The sequence below is a fragment of the Tyto alba genome, unplaced genomic scaffold, assembly GCF_018691265.1.
Source record: "Tyto alba isolate M040663 unplaced genomic scaffold, T.alba_DEE_v4.0 Super-Scaffold_21, whole genome shotgun sequence".
Taxonomy (NCBI): Eukaryota; Metazoa; Chordata; class Aves; order Strigiformes; family Tytonidae; genus Tyto; species Tyto alba.
The window spans coordinates 21,286,650-21,302,037 of record NW_024881295.1 but is presented as its reverse complement, the minus strand read 5'-3'; the positions used below and the strand labels follow the sequence as shown (position 1 = coordinate 21,302,037).

The 15,388-nt window shown below is 51.9% G+C and overlaps 1 long non-coding RNA gene across 1 annotated transcript; it reads right to left on the bottom strand.

The window, feature by feature from the left end:
- Positions 1-166: 166 nt before the first annotated feature.
- Positions 167-6,172, bottom strand: LOC116962358. Its single transcript, XR_006165563.1, has 4 exons — positions 4,410-6,172; positions 3,834-3,971; positions 1,191-1,358; positions 167-1,107 (listed from the first exon to the last, which is right to left on the bottom strand). It is a non-coding gene; the product is annotated as an uncharacterized LOC116962358 (long non-coding RNA).
- Positions 6,173-15,388: the final 9,216 nt, after the last annotated feature.

The following is a 15,388-nucleotide window of genomic DNA, read 5'->3' as shown; positions in this document are numbered from 1 at the left end:
TTAAAATGGAGATTTTTTTTTTTTTTTTTTTTTTTTCCCCTGCTGACAGGCAGTCTCCAGCACTTCCAGAGATGATGTTGTAGAGGGCGTGGGGAGTCATGTCCTCCACGCTGAATGTACCAATTTAAAAGTGAAACAACAAATACCTTGAAGCGCACGCACACTATGGTGATCGTAACTGTAATAGACTAACCGCGCATACGGCATTATAATTTTGTATCCCATGCCCTTAACCACCAGTAGCCACAAAAAACCACACTGTATGTTTGTTTGGCAGGGGGAAGCTCAGAAGTAAATGTTTCCTTTCCAGGCTGTTATTGTGAAGCTAGCTAATGTTAACATTTATATAAGACAGCAACATGAGATGATGACTTGGCAGCAAATTGGACAGAAAAAGAAATGTAAAACAAATAAATCCAGCACGCAGGCTGTGTGACTGAACGGAGGATGAAATACAGGAAACATAAAGGATGTCTTACAAGAACTACCAGATCCTGACCTATTTAGAAAGTGCATGTGGTTCTGACCTGCAGGATGTCATTAGTGGGTGTTTCGGTACTCATGTTTTCCAAGATACCCCGACGTATTTCCAACAAATTGTTGTATTTCAGCAACTCGGAATGTGGCCACAGACAAATCAGTCCTCTAAAAAGCTGATGTTGAGCTTATTAGTGGTAAAAAAAAAAACATCAGCAAGGTAACAAATGATGATTTCAGGGTTTCTGGAAACAATACATACCAAAAGGCTTTCTCATGAAAAATAATGGTTCTCCTTTACCGACCTGATTCAAAAGCACACCCAGGAAGATGCATATTAATGGTAGGGCCTGCAAGCTCTTGCAGAAACAATTACAGGGAATATAACAACTACTACCAAGAGACAACTAGCTGCTCAAGTTCAAGTTGTTGCTCTGTGTTTGCGCAGCGAAGCGTCAGTGTGTGTAGCCACGCTGGAGTCTGAAAATGAACAATTCTTTGCTCCTTAGTTTGCCGCTTCTCAGGTTGTCACGTCGCAAGTTTTATCTTGAAGCTGCAGTCACCAGCTGCACTTGTAACTTTATCCAAGGTGCCCATAAAAACACACACATGCCGCATTTCAGGAGGCGTCTGCAAACGACAAAACTCTTAAGGGCCGTGGTAAAGCGCGCCGTTGGGTATTCCTGTAGGAGATGGGGGTGAGGCTGCCTAACCTGCGTTGCGTGGCGAGGAGACCTTGGTTTGTTCAGGGTGAGTCCAGTGTTCGTGGGCTGGAGGAGGAAGTTTTCACTTGACGTGGAACAAAGCTGCCCGGCGGCGCGAGTGCAAAGAACGAGGAAGCCGGCTGGGCTCGGCACGCTGAGGGGACCTTCCCTTGATTACTGCAACAAACTTGGGTTTTACGGAAAAGAAAGAAGTTGCGACCGTAAGCACGCAAAGCAAAGCTCACCATTTAATAAGCATTTTTCTCTGCTGCCACACACTACGTCCTTTTGCTGCTGTGATTTAATTCAGAACAAGGTGTGTTAGTGATTCAGTCTGCTGTGAGCACTCCTCAAGCAGGTGAGGAATACTGACTTCATCTGTCGTAAAAAAGAAGCGTAAACCCGCTCCATCTCCCTCTCAGTCTCATCTGCTCTCTGTCAGCTTTTCTCTTTCCAAGCTTTCTTTCCTACCACACTGAACTATACTTGAATGTAACACAGCAAAAGTTCAGAAAAGCCAAAGACCACGTACTGTGAGAGAATTATAAAACCACTTTTAATAAGTATTCTTCCCTGAAACTTGGAGAGCTTTTATATGCCCATCTTATCAAATGCAGTTTAGAAACAAAAAAATGCAATACCAGCCTCGAATGTAAACAAATAAATGAAGCCAGTTTAGAGCCCAATCCCCAAAAAACTTCAGAAGCAAGCTCATTATTCACGGCAACACACTGACGCCTGGAGAGACCTGGGACCGTAGCCCTCTCCGTTCTCAGCTCCCAACCGGCAAGACATGCCAACTTGAAATATGAGGTACAGAGTGCCTTGTAATAAGCAACATAGGATTTATATGCTTGGTCCCTGGATGAAGTCTGACAGCCAAAAGCAGGCGAGACAGCTGTGCCACATGGCTGGGGAGGGCTGAAGAACCAGCTTTAGAGGAGCAAGTAGCTGTGGAGATCCAGAGGCAGGAGGACAAGGGGTGGAAACGGTGACAGAGGGCGGTGAGAAGTAAGCAGGCAGGAGCAGTGAGGCTTTTTGTAAGAAAGGAGAGGGGCCACCCGAACGCATCAGCCATTCTCAGGCTTTTCTAACCATCCCTAACCCACCGCTGCTTCCCGGTGGCAGCGTGCCCCCCTGCCCTCTCACTGATGCACGGACACTGCCACGCTCCACGCTCGAGGTTGCACCCAGCCTACCATCCCCTCGGCAGCTGGAGCAAGCCAGTTGGTCCCTTAAACCATGCCCCCAGAAAAATCTTTCCAACCTATACACCATCAAAACGTGGCCTGAGCAAGCCCCACTGGCTGCCCCCAGCCCTGTGCCCAGACTCCAGCAAAGCCGGTTAAAAACACAGTCCTGAGGGCTGGGGCTAGCGGGGGTGAACAGCTCCGGCGCTCAGAAGTACGGGCCGGTATACAAAGAGCATCGGGTCTGCCAGCACTAAAGTCAGAGTTAGGAATTGGGTCACCCAGGACTAAAGAGCATCACCTCCTTCTTTGCCCCTCTGGGCAAGCCCAAGTGCTGGTAACCAGCGAGGCAGAAGGCTTCGGGTTATGTTTGGAGGAATGTTGGCTGATAGTTTATGGTTAAGGCTAGAATCAGGCTTTGGGGTAGAAAGGGCTGAAAGTCTAGGATTATTCACAAATAATGTAAGGATTGCAGAGATATGATACGGACCGGTACCCAGTTCTTGTCTTTTGGGGATAGGGCTACAAAAGCACTAGAGCTAACCAAATCAAGCAGTTTCCTGCTAGGGCTGGAGAGCCAACGGATGCACTCGACATAAAGTCTGGGGTGAATTATTGCCATGGGTGGGCAGCAGAGGCTAGAGAAAATGTCAGGAATAGGGAGTACGGCTCAGAACAAAGGAGCTAGAATGATAGGAAGAGGATACAGTCTCCTAGCACTACAGTACATGCTTGTGCATATGACTTGTAATTAGCTATGGGTCAGGTATGGCTCACTGTCGTACAGGCCAGTACAGAGTCAGGATCAGAGTGAGATTTAGGCTGTGGTGCAAACTACAGGTCACATTAGCCAAGACCATTGATAGGGGTCGAGTGTGGGAATTTTTCTGTGGTTAAAGTTACTGTTAGAGATCAAAAAAAGCAGAGTCTATGGAATTCATTTCACCCTGCACGCTCTGCAGACTACATCTATAGGCACATCATCTTCTGATCTCCCCCAAAGACAATCTTTGCCATACAACATCCTTCGCCCACAAGTCTAGTATTTTCTAGCTATTCCTAGATCTTCAGCAAGGTTCATGGTGGGCTGAGGGCTAGTATCATCAGGGAAAAATGGTTTGTCGGTGTCTCTAGGATACTGGGCTATGATTAGAGGTAAGGGTCTTGGCAAGCAACCTATTCTTATCAAGGACATGACTACCAGCACTCTGCTCAGCAGCAGGGAGGAGGGGATGACAGCAGAGAACACTCATCATTGCACAATAAAAGCATCAGCAGTCCATGCCTGGCTTTGTGCCTCTCCCAAAGCACGTGCCATATGCTCTAGGTGGCATTCAGGGAGGATAAAGAAGGGGGAGCAGGGCAGGGAGGTTGCCAGAAAGGAGAAAGGGAAATTTTCTGGGACTTTTGTCACTTGCGGGTACTGGCGGAACCACATACACGTGCACACAAATACACCTACTTGTCTCTTGAGAGCAGAGGAAGAGCTCACACGCATCAGTCAGAGGACAGTGGCTCTCACCTGGCAGGGCACGGCTGGTTACACAAATACCAGAGATGATACTCAGCAGACAAAGAGGTGGCGCAGGAGCAGCCGAGACTAGGGAGAATCAGAAACAAAACCCCAGAAACTATTGGACACTTCCAGAATAACATGAAAACAATCAGATAAATTGTTGGAAAAGCGTGGGGGTAGAGGTAGTTTCCCCATGTTCGGTCATTTCTTCAGTGTATTTTTGTACATTTTGGAAAAACACTCATTTTTAAAATTATTTATTTATTTTTCACATCAGAAGACTTAAGGCTGCCAAAAAGCAAACCTCCAGACTAAAAAAGCATTCCAGTTCTCTGCATGAAGCTGCCCGAAGTATACCCAGAATTGGCAATATGATCTTTGCATCTGCGGAGAAAATACTGAGTCATGTTGTCAGCCCACACACATCTAACAAAAATAAAAGCAGCCCAACGTTTCAGGATTCACCCACTCGTCATTTAAAGAAAACACAAGTCATTCAGTCATGCCTCATGCTTCAGAGACCTTTAGAAAACACCCAGTGCAGGGAACATTCGCCCACGTCGTGCCCACGCGCCGTTTCGAGCCAGTGATGTCGTTCGCAGCTCGTTCACTTGCGGGTCTGGACAGTGTTTGGTTCAGCATCTTTGGAGGAAGTTGCCGAGACTTAAAGGTTTCTGCTGAAAACACGAGATGATAGCTGCAGCCTCAGCCCTCCTGCCAGCAACACTGAAATGGTGCAGCGCAGCGTACCCGGCTTGAATCCCCGGAGGAGGCAGGAAAGCACCCTGTGCTTCGTTGCATAAAAGATCTGGCAAACTTAAGCCACAGTTTATGTAAGATGCTACTGTACTCTTCCTTCAAGGGTTAATCCTGTCCTGAGGCATTAGTTCTCCCTGTGCTGGGCTCCCGGGTCGCTCAGCGCACATTAAACTGGGAAGTATTTGCACAAACATCAAGATTTGAGGAATTACCCAGGAAATCCTCCTCCTTCTATCCCTTCCCGCATCGTTGTCCCCTAGCAAGAAAAATCAAGTTCCTGCATTTCACCCGGCGGCTGGCAACCTCTCTTACTCCTTCAGTGCTAAAAGCTGCTTGAAGCATTCGCAGCTGAACCTGGATGTGCGGCAGCCAGCCCCGCTCATGACGGAGGGGGAGACGTCACTGCACGGAGGACGCGGAGTTACACAATCTCTGTGGTGCTGAAAGTGGCGCTGGAAACTTGTTAGGAGCCCAAAGGCCGGAGCTAATTTGTATTTTCTTGTACACAGCATGATCTTAATCAGAGCGCAAAGCACCCGGTTGTGTGTGATGTACGGAGCGTTATAAGCAGAGACAAGTTAACGGAGCGACTAGGGGCAGGACGCGCAGGGAGGAACATTAGACGGGGGAAGGAACGGCAGGCAAATCTCCTACGCCCAATTCATCAGCATTTCCTTGGTTCTTCAGGAAGGCCACGTGCTGTGAAACAAGAGGCTAGGAGGCAACTTCATTGAAATGCTGGGATTGCCTTATTCTCTTTAAAAGAAGGAAGAAGAAAAAAATGAAAAAAAAAAAAAAAAAAAAAAAGACCTACAAAAAACTTGAGGACAAGCTTATGTGGAGGAGCTCTTCCCAGAGGTTCTGGATGTGTCACCAAATGAAACATGGAGTTCAGGAAACCCCTCTCACGTGCAGCCAGTATTCGACAGCGGCCGAGTCCAGGTGACCTCTAACATAAGCTCCGCCGGCCCCAGCTGCAAACAGGCACGTGCGAATTCCCCTTTACAACCAATTTTCTGCCTTGCTGAGAGCAGACAGCGCAAAGGGCTGGCACAGCCCCCCCAGCGCCGCCGTTCCCAGCACAGGCTCCCCTCCAGCTCCCCCCTTTCCACGCTGCGACGGCCGGAGAGCAGGAATTGGGAGTCAGGTCCTCATTCGGTCACCTCTTCGCGGCCGGGCTCGCAGCCGTGCCCCCCTTCCCGGGACGCAGCGTCAGGGTGCACCCTTGCGTGCTGCCAATGTGTGCCGGAGAGGGAGCGGGGCAGCAGGTTAACTGGAGAGTAAATACACCTTGATATTTCTTGATTTGTTTGCTTTGTGGTCCCGATAGGTTTACTGGAAACTCAGAGGTGGGGTTTGCTGCCCCGGGGAGCGCTATAGCTGAAGAAAATCCTTCATTTCAGCCGGCCTCTCTTTACCCACTGGGAATAAATGCTCCTTTCCCCCTCAGTTCAGCTTTATTCCTTGGCAGCTGAGAAAAAGAAAGGGATAAAAAAAAAAAAAAAATCAAACCTGTGACTTTTACTTTGCTCTGGAGCATGTGTTGTTCGCTGTGTAGTTCAGGACAGGATGAGCTGCATGTGAGGGATATAAAAGGAAAGCTGTCAGACAAGCTCATCTCTAGCTTCCTACATTCAGCCCGATAAACCCTACTCCTGGAGCTTTATCCCACCAGCTAACCCCTTTCCATTGTAGCCCCCAAAAGCAGCACCCTCTCTGCTCTCAACCCTCTTCGACGTGCTCCTCCACCCCCCTCCCCCGTGCACCTTTGTCCCCCCCCGACTCAAACAGCTCCCCAAGGAGCTCAGGCACCGCCAGGACGTGGGGATGGAGAGAAGGGAAGAGAGAGTCGGCTGAATATGCAAACAATCCTATTTGCACCCCAGCATGTACAATCCAGGTCTTTGTCAGCATGATGGAATACACGCCGCCTTGTTTGTTTTCCTTCCCCGGCCTCACCACACACGCCCTTTCCATATGAGCGTTATCAAATGCTGTACCTGAATCGGCGTTTTCAAGACAGAGGCTGGCTGCTGCTTGACTAATATCTGCCCACCAGCTGCATATTTATTTTGCTCAAAGATGACAGCCAACCATAAAATCTAGTGTAAAATCTACAGCTGCCGTTATTAAAAAAAACCAAAAAAAACAACACGAACAAGCAAACAAAAAAAAAAAAAAAAAAACAAGAAGAAGCACCGAAAAGCTTTTCCATGCTTGATGTCCGATGCCCCTGAGGCATTGGGTGGAAGTGCTTTCAACTGCACGAGCAGCCCTTGCGTGGACGCAGCCCTGTCGCGACCGGCGCGCCGCTGCTTTTGCGCTTCGAGGCGGCGCGTTCGGGAACCTGCCCCCCCGCCCCCGGCCGCAGGGACGCGCCTGCCGCGCGGGTATCAGCCGGTCCCACCTCGCATCGCCCCGGACAGACGGACACCCCAGGACGGGAGGGACGTCGGGGCAAAGGTGCCAAGCGCTTTCACGGCTCGGGGTGGCGGTGGCAGCCGCAGGAGCAGCGCTGGCAGGGCCGCGGGCCCGCCAGACAATAGCTCTCTCCCCGCTTTCTCTCTCCCCCCCCACCCGGCCGCGTCCGTCGTCCCCCAAGACGGGGGAGTCTCATGAATCAACTCAAACGCCCGGCGACAGGCTGGGGAAATCTATTAATATGCGCCCGCCGCAGCGCGCCGCCAGCCCCCCGGCCCCCCGCGCCGCTCACCTGCCTGTCTCACCCCTGGCAGGCAGCGCCCGAACAAAGGAGCAGCGGCCGCCCCCGAAACGGAGGGAGGCAGAGGCCGGAGACAAAGCTCATTCGCCGGCCGCCATGGGTGTGAGGAACGCGCCCGCTCGCCCTATTGTCTGGGGTCCTTTGTGTTCCTCCACACCCCACCCCCCCCCCGGACCCCAACCGCCCAGGCAGAACTACAGGGAGCAGGACAGGAGCGGCTGCGTTGGAGGGAAGCCCTCGCGCGCGCGGGAAAAGGCCTCCGGCCCTCGCCCCGCCGCGCGGGCCCGCCTGGCACACGGGCCTGAGCTCCTTCTGCCCCCGAGGGCGGGGGGGGAGCAGGGGGGGCTGCAGAGCAAGGAGGACAGACAGACCCGCGGGGGTTGTTCCTCTGTGCTGGCAGGACAGACAGACCCAGGGGGGTTGTTTTTCTGGGCCCGGGAGGACGGACAGACCCGGGGGGGTTGTTTCTCTGTGCTGGGAGGACAGACAGACCGGGGGGGTTGTTTCTCTGTGCTGGCAGGACAGACAGACCCAGGGGGGTTGTTTCTCTGTGCTGGGAGGACAGACAGACCCGGGGGGGTTGTTTCTCTGGGCCCAGGAGGACAGACAGACCCGGGGGGGTTTGTTTCTCTGCTGGGAGGACAGACAGACCCAGGGGGGTTTGTTTCTCTGGGCCCAGGAGGACAGACAGACCCAGGGGGGTTGTTTCTCTGTGCTGGGAGGACAGACAGACCCGGGGGGGGGGGTTGTTTGGGCCCAGCAGGACAGACAGACCCCGGGGGGTTGTTTCTCTGTGCTGGCAGGACAGACAGACCCAGGGGGTTTGTTTGGGCCCAGCAGGACAGACAGACCCCGGGGGGTTGTTTCTCTGCTTTGGGAGGACAGACAGACCCGGGGGGTTTGTTTCTCTGTGCTGGCAGGACAGACAGACCCAGGGGGTTTGTTTCTCTGTTTTGGGAGGACAGACAGACCCGGGGGGTGCTGTTTCTCTGGGCCCGGCAGCACCCTTCTGAGCACCTCCCGCTCCTTCCAGAGATTTGCCCCTGCGACCCCTTTAGGAGCTGGGGAATGGTCACCTCGTCCTGCGGCGGGGAGCGGGGGGGCCGCCCTCGCCCCACACCGCTGACAGCGGGCCGGCGAGCCCTGCTAGGCTGCGTTAGGTAGCAGTCCCAGCAGCACGGACTTCGGTGGGCTCCGAGCCCCCACCGCGTCCCCCGCGTCCCCCCCGGCTCCCTCAGGAGCGCGGACGCCTCTGCCAAACCAACGCTGCTTTGTCGAGCGGTGGCCGGGGGCCACCACCACCACCCCCCCCCCTCCCTGCAAGCCACAGCTGTGGCTGCAGCATTACAGCCCCCCCAAAGTCCTGCAGGGCTGGTGGCAGGACCCAGATTCCCTTGTCTCAGGGCAGAGCATTAATTGCCAAGCCCTCCCGAGGGGCCAGCGCCCAGCTGCAGCACGCTGCTCGGCTCTCCCCTCCCCGCCGCCGCACGCTGGCACTGGCGGGACCGGGATGGAGAGAAGGATTGGGAAGCCAGGTCCCTTCCAGCGCAGGGGAGCAGGGTGACCCCCGCAATGCCCGTGCCACCGCCCAAGCCGCCAGCCCCACGGCAGCCACAGCACGTGCGAGCGACCCACGGAAAGGTACCGCTCGTCTGGACGGGGCACACCAGTCCCTGCCCCGCGCCTCCCCGCCGGCACCGCTCGCACACGCGATCTTGGCCACGCGCGGAAACAACTGCAAGGTGGGCCTCGGTCGGGCAATACAGCCAAGGGGACGTAAGCAAAGAGAGAAAGGTGAGGTCCATAACCCAAGGGAAAATCTTCCACCTTGAGGATGGCACCCCAGAGCACGAAGGAACCCCGGCAGGAACAGCAGGGCTGGGCGCTCCGGCACAGAGGACAACAGGGTCGGGGAACGAGCACCAGGAAACTTATTGTATGGAGGCTGCTGATGGAGCCTGAAGGGTGTCTGTAGGGGACAGGGATGGTGAGGAGGCAGCCGTATACGTACAACTAAAGAGCTAATTTCTCAGTTTTGTGCTGGGAAAACAGTTTCTGACACTTTCTGGTACTAAGGAGTGCACATTAAAGAGGAAGGCTCTCTCCAAAGTTCGCTTTCTCTTTCTAATTTTTATTACATTTGAGGTATCCAAAATAAATTCTAAGTAGTTGTTGCAAAAAAAAAAAAAAAAGCTCCTACAGCTATCAACGAGGTGGTCTCCAAACAAGTTTTGTTCAGAAATAAGTTTTTCCTAAAGAAAACTGTAAAATTCCTACTTCGAAAAAGAAAAGCCCCTAGAAACCACGATATCCAAACAGCATTACTTCCCTCATTGAGCTCTGCACTTCACAATGAAGCTTCAGCAGCTCTTGTAAAGTATACTCATGCTTTATAAGCAGGAACCGCCCTGAGTTCAGTGGACAGGAGATTCCCAGTAACGTCTAAGTTGCGGAAGCAAGGCAGCTGATCCCAAAGCCGCTATGCAAGAGGAGACTTTGTGAGGGTAGAGAAAGCAAAAAGCCAGATAAAGCAAAAGGCCTTCATCTTGGACGGTAAAAAGTCAGGGGAAGGGGACAGATTGGAGTTGGGCAGGGGGTTGGCGGAGGAGCTCTGTGCCCCTTCCTCGACACCTCCCTGCTTGCCCAGGCAAATGGGGAGGGGGCAGCTCTGCTCCCCCCCCGGGCCCCAGGCCTGCACTGAGCTGCCGTTCCCGCACAGCGGCCTCTCAGCAGCTGGAGGGCCAGTTCCATCAGCCCAGAGCTGAACTAACGTGACTACGTGTTTTTGGCATCCGAGCTGGAGAGGCTGCCTGAGTTAATGAAGCTGATGGGAACGGGATGGGGTGTCACGAGGTGCCTCTTACTGAAAAGCAGGGAACTTCCCCCAGGCTGCCTTCAGCTCCTGCAGAGCACCCGGGTCAGTTTGTAACTTATTAACGTCAACACTCGCACGATCAAAGTTCAGCACGTGTTTAGTTGCTCTTCTGGAACAGTGGACTTGAAAAAGCGCATTGCACAGGTTTCCCAGGAGTAAAAGAGATGCCCAGAGAAAGCATGCCCCTGCCCCATCTGTCCAGAGACCCCCCCACTGCACTGCTGCACGTTTGGGTCGTGAGAACCCCGTTCATTCCCCACCCAGTGCCCGAGGAGCCAGCTCTGCCCAGCTACCGCACCCGTCTCCCTCAGGCCACGCTCCCTCCTCCCCTCCTGGCAAAACAGCTTTGCACCCCGGTGAAGCCTGAAAGGGTCCCCGGGTTTAGGAGGAAATTCTCCACCAAGAAGGGAGATTTATTTGCTTTCTGGTGAGATGAGTGGGTCCGTTGGCACACGCGTTGCATGTTTTAAGCGTCTCCCCTGCAGCTGGAACTTAACCCTAATCTAAATTACGCCTCCAGTGCCCTAATTTAAAGAAGTGTTCAGTAGACTATGTCACTTGGAAAATACATCGCTTTGCCGCTGGACAAGCGGGGATGGGTAACGGAGTCAGCGTTGCACCTCAGCATCAGATGAGAGCAGCGGGGCTGTTTCTCCCAGGAGCTGGAACCACGTGCAAGGGGTCTGCTGCGGTTCCCAAGGCCGGTCTCTTGCCGGGCCGTTAAACCCACGCAAGCCAGGTCGCCTCCAGAAGACACTCTGAGGATCCCAGGAGTGGTTTGCTATCTGCTGACCGCTGCTCCTGAGGAGCCGTTCCTTCGGGGGGCAGGGGAAGGGAGAACAGCCCTGGCAGACGTGGAGCGTGGTCACCCCACTGGTGGCAGAGGGTACGCGCAGGGGTGCTGCAGGGAGGGCAAAGAGAAAAGGAGGTTCTCGTGAAAAAAAAAGCAAAGGGGAAGGCGAGAGCCCATCGCTGATCAAAACCCGGGAGAGAAGCACTGATGGATGGAACTGCGAATATAGTCTTGCAAAGGTACCACCGGGCAGGACGACGCCAGAGAGAAAAATCAAAGCCAGAGAGTCACTGAGCAGGCGACTGGGATCGGCACCACGCACCCGAGCCTACACCTCTTGTAGTGATCAGGTTACCCAGTGAGAAGGGGTTACGCAGCAATTACAGCTGCCAGCCGAACGTCCTCTGCTACCCACAGCTTCCCTGCAGGCTCACAAGCCAAAGAGCCAAACGCGTTTCGTTCACTTTGCAGCTACGGCCCAAACCAGCGTACAGGTAACAGCACCGAACCCGATACCCAAGAGACAAGCCTACACCAGCTTACAGGATGATGCACAAACGCGCTTGCTTGCTTATCCGAACCTGCAGGTGTCCAGAGAGCATATAGTTCTGTTGTTCAACGTGGTTTTATTTACATACTTCATAATGAACAGTATCTGTGCATTATTATCCTCTGTAAGTATCTGCGCTCCCTGAAGGTCAGAGTTAAGAACATCCGAGTGAAGTTACTGTGAGTGTTCCTCATTTTTGAGCATTTTATTGGAGCGATCTGTGATTTATCAACCACTTCTGGCACCGGTTGTGAACATGCAACTATTGCTTACTCTGACCCACAAAGGGCCGCTATTTTATCCCTGTTAGAAGCGAGATGTTCATTGATATTCAGATGGTGCCAGTGCCTATTGCCAAACCTGCAAGGACACATCACCTGCAGCCTTTTCCTCAAAGGCCAGGCCTGGGGGTATGAAGTTCAGAGCCGATTTCTTTCTGGGTGTTATTAAAAGGCATCACTAAAAATTCACCGCACTTCCAAGTGTACTTTGTGTCTGGAGGGAGAAAGCATCCTTTCTCCCTCCCGTTTGCAGAAGCAAATACAATTGGAGAAAGGAACGAAGTTCCATTTCTGCAGCCACTTACCAGAAGAAATGGTGTGTTTTGGCCATCACGATCATTTGTTTTCCCTGCAAAGACATACTAACAAGGTCCTTGCTTCTCGGTGACCGAGGAGGAGGGAAAGAGACACCTTGACTGCAAAGAAGAACCCAGTCTCTGGGAGACAGACAAAGAGGACGCTGTTAAACATTTCAGGAAACACTAAGAGAAAGATGCGGCAGCCAGAAACTTTGAAAGTCTTGATTTCTCCAAGATAATGAACTTCCTGTTCTAACTAGAAGAAAAATCGCCTGCGAGCCCTCTCTCCCAGAGAGGCTTATCCTACAGCGTTCAATACTCTAAAGGGCTGTAGAGCAGGGAACACTCCTGGCTGGATTAATTTACAAGGTAAAAGTGATTTTCTTTCCCAGGGGGAGTTAAGCTAGACTCATGCCTTTTCTTCTCTGCGGTTGATAAAGAGTGTTTGAAAATCTCCTGCTTGCACAAGGAGGGCAGGGGCGTCTCCTGCCCCAGGATCCCAAGACCCCCCCAGCAACTGGGGAACTGGCCAAGCGGTGTCTCTGCAGGAGAAGTAAAGTACTTCAGATTCCCTTTTCAACCAGGCTGTTTAAGTTTTGGATCTGTTTTTGTTAAAGCCACCTTATTTTAATTACGAAAGTCCTCGTTGAAATGCAGCACCCTGCCCCTTCGGTTACCATTAACACGTGTCTGCTGAGATCACCAGCAAGCCTTCAAGATTCAGCAAGGCTGAACTCAGCACTTCTCAAGGGGTGATAAAACCCCTCCAAATGTAACGTGGAAGCAAGACCATGCTCTCATTAAATTGAGGATTCCAAACAACCCCGAGAAACTCAAATCCGGGGCCAACCCCAACCTCACGAAGCCCGGGAAGGGGAGTGCAAAGCTCTGCCCTGGGGATGAACAACACCGACCATCGGCATGGGCTGGGAACAGACTGGTCGAGCAGTTGCCCAGCTGAAAAGGACGTGGGGATCGCAGCCGTGCCAAGCTGTGTCTGAGTTAGCAGTGTGCTCTCATCACGAACACCGCGAACTGCGTAGAGGGCAATGGCAGGGGCAGGGCGGCCAGCAGACCGAGGGGAGGAGAAACTGCATTGCTGCTAAGGCTGCACCCAGAGCAGAGCTGGAATAATGGACTTCGTGAGTATTTTGAGTCCCAGAGCAGAGTTGGAGCTTCCTGGGAAATCTGTTCATTTCAATTATTGGGGGAGAGGTAAAAAAAAAAAAAAAAAAAAAAGAAGGAAAAAACCCCCCAAAACCCCAGAAGTGACAATTTCCTTCCAGTTTCTGTGTCTTTATAAATGGCCCTGCGTCACCACATTTAGGACGTGTATCTGAGAAAGCAAGGTTCTATTTTAAAGCGATGTTGCTTGTAGGTAGAAGACTCGAAAAAGGGAACTGCTGAGGGTGCGAGGCAGCGCTGCCAGCAGCCTCCCTGCCAGCGGGACATAAAGAAAAGACAGAACGAAAATAATCAAACAAATTGCTGACAACTTTCCTGCCGTTCTGCAACCCTAGAGTGTCACAGCAAGATTCATTTGAGATGGCAGTGGATTAATAGGTGGTTTTGACAGGGTAAGGTGAAGATCAGATAGGCGAAAACACAGCTGCACTGAACTGGCCATGAAATCCTTGATCTTTGGAGAAATGCATTGCTTTTAGCTGCTGGGTGCCAGTCACCAGTGCAAGCCCAGCAGGTAAATAGGCACAGACAGTGTTTGCAGCAGGAAGCTTAACCAAAAAGGAATTTTTTTTCCGCCCAGAGCAGGCCCCTGCCTGGGGCAGCCGGGAGACCTCTCCAGCAATCAAACACCGACACCACTTAAGGTCCAACCTGCTCAGGTACCTCTAACTGCCTCTCTGCTCTTACAGGTGCCCTGCGGGCTGGGGGCTGGTTTTCACCTCTGGAAACAGAGACTCATCTGCATTGTCCAAAAATTAGTGTTCAGCAACAATTATTAAAGGCAACCGGTGCCCAAGCAGCACCAACAAGTGTTTGGCCTGGCCAGGCTGACAATATTACAGTTAAAGTAGGCAAGACCCCCTGCTTAGTCCAAGGCAAACATCCCTCAACTCAACAATTTGGCCACTTCCACGCAGCCCATAAATCTCTGTCATTTGACTGCTGCTTGTGGATTTTTACCCTCCTTGCTCTTCTCGCCTCCCATCCCTCCATGAGCTCACTGTCCCTCCAGCAGAGGACAAGGTTTTTTTCCAGAGAACATCAGCACTTCTCCACAAGACCTCACAGGCACCGGAGGTGATGGACAACAAGACAGCCAAGCCTAATCCCCACACTATGTGTTTTTTTTCATCCCATTCCCTTCTTTTTACAGCCTAAGAGGGAGAGACTCAGGCCAGATCTCAGCCTCCGTCTGCAGCCTGGGATTATGATCTGAAGCATAATATTTCTTTATGAGCAAATTATCACCGAGACTTCAATGCGCTGCTGGCCTTTTAAAAAAACGAAGTGTTTAGTATTTTTATTTCTTTCTGCTTTGCAGTTTATGGCTCCCATAAATCAGGTGACAGGCTGTGGCACAGAGAGCTGATCTGATCTGTGGGAGCAAGGAAAGGGGCAGGAGAAGGGAGCACTGAGTCCTTAACCAGGGAACCTCTGCTCCCTGCTGGAAGCATCTCCGTGGGGGAGGCAGCAGGCTGCCCACCTGAGGCGATGCCAACACCTTGCCAACACTTTCTTTTCTGACACAGAATTAAAAAAACTTACTTCTTCTATGCCGCACCACCTACTTGTAAAATGTGAAAAACCACTTCTCCCTCTCGCAGGAGCAAGAGCAGTGATAAATCCATTAACATTCATAAACTGTTCCATCAGTACGGAAATTAGAGCTGCGTGGGGGATGGACACAAGCAAAGTCCTGGCTCACTACACTGGTAAACCAACCGATGTATTTGAAACAATCAAATCTGACCCAAAGTATTGCTGCTCTAGAAGGCTTACCCTGTAGCAAAATGAAGGATGCTGCCGTGGTTAAAAGACTACTTCAGAGTCAGAAACTTAGTGCTGAACTCCCAAGTCTCACAAGCTGAAGGCTAAATTCTCAAGGACATATAATCACTCAGAGACGCACCAGAGGCATGCTATGAAGCATCCCAGCAAGTTCCTCACCAGGGAAACCTCCTCCCTACATCTCCGTGCTTCTAAATACTGCTAAAAAAAAAAAAAATCTGTCCTGTAGTCAGCCTACTCCCTGTCAGG